This window comes from Arachis duranensis, chromosome 8 (assembly GCF_000817695.3).
Source record: "Arachis duranensis cultivar V14167 chromosome 8, aradu.V14167.gnm2.J7QH, whole genome shotgun sequence".
In the NCBI taxonomy this organism is placed as follows: Eukaryota; Viridiplantae; Streptophyta; class Magnoliopsida; order Fabales; family Fabaceae; genus Arachis; species Arachis duranensis.
The window spans coordinates 2,577,730-2,583,451 of record NC_029779.3 but is presented as its reverse complement, the minus strand read 5'-3'; positions in this window follow the sequence as shown (position 1 = coordinate 2,583,451).

The following is a 5,722-nucleotide window of genomic DNA, read 5'->3' as shown; positions in this document are numbered from 1 at the left end:
AAACTAATTAATAAATAAAATAAAAATAAAAAGATATTTTAATTCTTATTTATCTTTTCTATTTTAATTCTTCTCTTCTTATTTCTATTTATTCGAATTACTCTCCTTCACTCATCTTCCATCTTCACTTTTCTATCTTCTTCTTCCTTCTTCACATCTCACTCGATGCTCTTTGGTCCAACTAGCATAAAAAGCTTTCTACTTTTCTCTCTTTATTCTTTTCTTGTTTATGACCAGAAATAGGGATAAAGACCCCTCTTGACTCCTAATCCTGAACCTGAGAAGACTCTAAGGAGACGTTTACAACAAGCTAAAGCACAACACTCCGGAAGAGACCTTTTAGAAAGTTTTAAACAAGAACTAGGAGACATGGCCGAACCCCAAGAGGAAGCAAGAAAAGTTCTTGGTGACTTCACCATACCTACCTCTGACTTTTATAGCAGAAGTATCTCTGTACTTGCCATTGGAGCTAACAATTTTGAGTTTAAGCCTCAGTTAGTCTCTTTTCTTCAGCAGAACTATAAGTTTCATGGACTTCCAATGGAAGATCCACAACAGTTTTTAGCTAAGTTCTTATAGATCTGTGATACTATAAAGACTAATGGAGTTAATCCTAAAGTCTACAAGCTTATGCTCTTTCCCTTTGCTGTAAGAGATGAGTAAAATTAGAGTGAAAGTTCAAACCTTCAGACAAAGAGAAGGTGAATCCCTCTATAAAACTTGGGAAAGATACAAGCAATTGATCAGGAGATGTCTTCCTGGCATGCTCTCAGAATGGTCTATCATAGGCATGTTCTATGATGGTCTATCTGAATTGTCCAAAATTTAATTGGACAGCTCTGCAGGTAGATCACTCAACTTGAAGAAAACACCTGCAGAAGCTAAAGAACTCATTGAGATGGTTGCAAACAACCAATTCATGTACACTTCTGAGAAGAATCCTGTAAACTATGGGATTCCTCAGAGGAAAGAAGTTCATAAAGTTGATACTCTGGTCATATTGGCTCAGAATAGGATCTTGACCCAACAAGTCAACATGATCTCTCAACATCTGACCGGGATGCAAGCTGCAGCTGGCAGCACTCAGGAAGCTTCTTCTAAAACAGAAGCTTATGACCCTGATCAACCACCATGGAAGAGGTGAATTACATGGGAGAACCCTATGAAAACACCTACAACCATTCATGGAGGAATCATCCTAACCTTTCATGGAAGGATCAACAGAAACCTCAGCAAGGTTTCAATAACAATCAAGATGGTAGGAACCAGAATAGGTTCAACAATAGACCACCATTCCTATCTTCTCAAGGGAATATGAAAACCTCTAAATAGAACTTCTCTGACTTAGTCACTCTGGTTTCCAACCTCTCTAAGACCACTCAAAGTTTCATTAATGAAACAAGGTCCTCCATTAGAAACTTGGAGGTACAAGTTGGTCAACTGAGTAAGAGGATTCCTGAGACTCCTCCTGACACTCTTCCTAGTAACACTGAGGTGAACCCAACTCCTGAAACAAAAAAAAAATATAGAAACTTAAATGGTAGCAAAGTATATAAAAGTGCATTGTGTTTTCAGTGACATAGGTGTTAGCCATATTATCCATTAATGGTGAATGTGACATTAGATTTCCTCACTTCATTTTATAACTTCACTTAATCGTAGTCTATTTAAAAATTAAGATAAGTATGCAAATAGATTTCCTAAGTAATATAATACCAATATACTTACTAATTTAGTAGGCCAATAGTTTTGCATTGACCAGTTCATGCCTATGGAGATAAAATGTAGCAAGAACACTAAGCAAGTGTAGACATTATAGAGGTGACACTTTGAGAACATATTATTTGTGAATATCATATTTAAACCCAATGCTAAAGTTCAATAATTAAAATTATCAATCTTTTACATCATATAAGCTGTGATAAACCACTATTTTATGATTTATCTTGTGCTCAATTGAGTGGTTTTTATCAACTCTTTACCCACTTATTCATATGATTTGCATGTTTTATATTTTCCTTCCTGATTCTGTGCTATGATTGAAGACATGCTTCTTTGGCTTTTATTTTCTTTTATTTAATCTTCTCTTATTACCATTAGATGCCTTGATATGTGTGTTAAGTGATTTCAGAGATTACAGGGCAGGAATGGCTTAGAGGATAGAAATGAAGCATGCAAAAGTGGAAGGAATACAAGAAGTTGAAGGAACTGAAAAGTTGTCAGCCTGACCCTCTCGCACTAAAATGATCATAACTTGAGCTACAGATGTCCAAATGATGTGGTTCCACTTGCGTTGGAAAGCTAATGTCCGGGGCTTCGATTTGATATATAATTCGCCATAGTGGCCATACAGATAGGTGACGCGAACACGCGCTTCACGCGGACGCGTCGCATCTGCGAATCTCATTCCCCGCAAACGCGTGGATGACGCCTCCGCGTCACTCTGCCGCGACCTGTACGGACCAGATTTCACAATCAGCGATTTCTGGGCTGTTTCTGACCCAGTTTTCGGCCTAGAGAACACAGATTAGAGGCTATAAAGTGGGAGAATGCATCCATTCATAATTATGCATTCATAATTCACTTTTCATAATTTAGATGTAGTTGTTAGTGAGAGAGGCTCTCTCCTCTCTCTTAGGATTTGGGATTAGGATTTCTCTTAAAGGATTTAGGATTTATTATTATTTCAACTTATAATTTTTCTGAGCTCTAGGTTTAATATTCCTTTATTTTGACTTCTCTTATTTTTAATTATATATGTTGCCAATTTGGCTTAATGACATTCACGTTATGATTTTTTTAATTAATATTATTTGAGGTATTTTCAGATCTATGATTTTTTTTCTCTTATTTATGCTATAAATAATTTAGATTTTTCTACCTTTTGGCTCTAGTTAATTAATTGGTGACTCTTGAGTTATCAAACTCATTGTTGATCAAAAATCGGAATTCTTCAGGAATTAATTCGAGTTCCACTAACTCTAGCCTTTCCTAAGGAAAGACTAGGATCTGAGGAACCAAACTTATTCCATCCACTTGACTTACCTTCATAGTTAAAGGTTAACTTAGTGGGAGAAGAATCCAATTCTCATCACAATTGATAAGGATAATTGGGATAGGACTTCCAGTTTTCATACCTTGCCAAGAGTTTTATTAGTTATTAATTTATTAATTCTTACAATCTATTTCTCTTGCTTAAAACCTTTTTCAAACCCAAACACGGTTTTTCCATAACCAATAATAAATCATACTTCCCTGCAATTCCTTGAGAAGACGACCCGAGGTTTGAATACTTCGGTTTATAAATTTATTGGATTTTATTACTTGTGACAACCAAAACGTTTGTACGAAGGGATTTTCTGTTAGTTTAGAATCTATACTCACAACGCGACTATATTTTTACAAAATTCTCTACTAGCAAAAATCCTAACGTCAAGCTGTCATTTAATTTTTCAAAAATTTGAACTTCACTCCAAATTGTAAGTTATTTATATGTACACCATGGTTTACAAAAGGCATACCCAAATATTTTTTTTATTATCTAAGTTATGAAAAATAATATTAAAATAAGTCATATAATTATCTTTAAATTAATTACATGACTACAAATATGACGACTACTCTAATAATTAAAAGACTAATTCAAGTCTCCAGCCACTGTTAGCTTCCACAACACATTGACTTCACATTTAGTAGTACTCAAATACACTTTTTCAATAGTCTTCGGTTTCTCTAAAACAGTATTAGTCTGAGATCACTATAAAAAGGTTAAACTACCTCTAGTATAAGAGGTAAACGGTTAGTTCTAATCAGCAAGTTGGACATTTATTAAACCGAAAACAATATTGACAGAGTTGATGTTTTAAAATAGAACTCACAAAAAGTTCTATAAACAAATGAGTCTAACTGTAGATTTCCCATTAGTTCATGTAGGTGTATTATTTTTATTATTGTAAAAAATTCATTAAAAAAAGAAAAATGAACCCAACATAAATTACAAAACATTAAAACATTCATATTACATAGTTCATGGACACCTAAGGTCATTACAGTAATATATATAACTTGTTAATATCGAGTTTCTTAATGGTAAGTATCCATAGCAACTGAACTGCAACCAACTAACAGATACGATGACATTACATATCCAAGTTTAGACAATCACTCAATTTTTCTCTTGGTAAAACCACGTTTGAAAGTCTTGTTACTGGACTCCTGACCTTCCGAACTGGTAAGTCCACTAACACCCAAGCTTGGAGTAGAATCTACAATAACACATATAGTAGGAGTAACTAACCCACTCTCAAAGATGCTTTCAGTTCCAGAATCCTTCATGATTGCAACAATATTTGCACTATCAAATATTCGGTTTTATAATGGAATGTTCATGACAAAGATTATGTAACAGAATCCTGATCTTTGATAGAGACACAATAGCAGCTCCATACCCATCTGAGTCGAGGTCATTATTTCCACTTGCAGACACGACGTTTGAAAGACCTTGTTCAACACCCTACACCACATCAATAAGGAGTCATAATGCAAATACGAACTGCAATATCTATGGAAGAACTGTGGGATGAATAGAGACCAACCAATGCCTCATCATCACTAATATTAACAACAATATAAGCTTGGTCAATAGAGGTTAGATTTTTCTATGAAATAGATCATTTAAAAAGGAACTTCCTATCAATTATAGGTTCAAATTTTTTTAGGTAGGTATTTTCATTGTCATCTTTCTGCATATAAAAAAGGCTTGATTAGTTGGTTAATAGCCCGAGAGTCCTTATATTGATAAATAACCAAATACATTCTGTAATGCATAACATCATACCATTAGATCCCTTATATTATTAGCAAATTTCTCAAGTATCATTTTTGCCTCTTTATTCCAAAGCATTGTATTAATGCATCTAGTCCCATCGGTGACTACAACATTAATTCAATACCTGAGAGAAAACAAACCAAACTTAGTTAAAAGTGTTTAGGGGAGAGATAATTCTGTAGATCTATCCATAAATATGTTCAATAATTACTTATGGACACGAAACTTCTAGTGTAAATGAAACTTGAAATTAGCAGATTAATAGATCTAAGGGTCAGATCATTTACTCCATTCCAACACTTAAGGAGTAACACTTTAAAAGAATCTGTAAATACCTCACTTGGCCATATAACTTATTTGAAATATATAAAATAACTCAATTAAATGTGTTGCAGTGATGTCATTTAGAAGTAACCATACTCAAGTTTTATTTTAAGTAAGAATACAAACCTTTGAGTAGTAACCTTAGTCAAGTAACCTTACTCATGTTTATAGTAGTTATAAAAATTAAACAAAAGTATAACTTCATAGCTTTTATTTATATAATATACCCTAAATTTTACCCATTTAGTTGTTTTAATAGAATAGAACTCCTAATAAAATAATTACATGACTACAAATTATACAACCTTTCTAATAACTGTAACACCACTTCAACTCAATTGGAACTATTAGCTTCCACAACACATGACTTCACATTTAGTAATACCCAATTGAACTTTTTAGTATGGGATCACCATAAAAAGTAAAACAACATCTGGTATAAGAAGTAAAGTGTTAGTTCTAATCAGCAAGGTGGAAAAAATCAACATTCACAAACTTGATATTTTAAAATTGAACACACAAAAACTTCTATAAACAAATAAGTGTAATTGTAGATTACCATTGTAACAC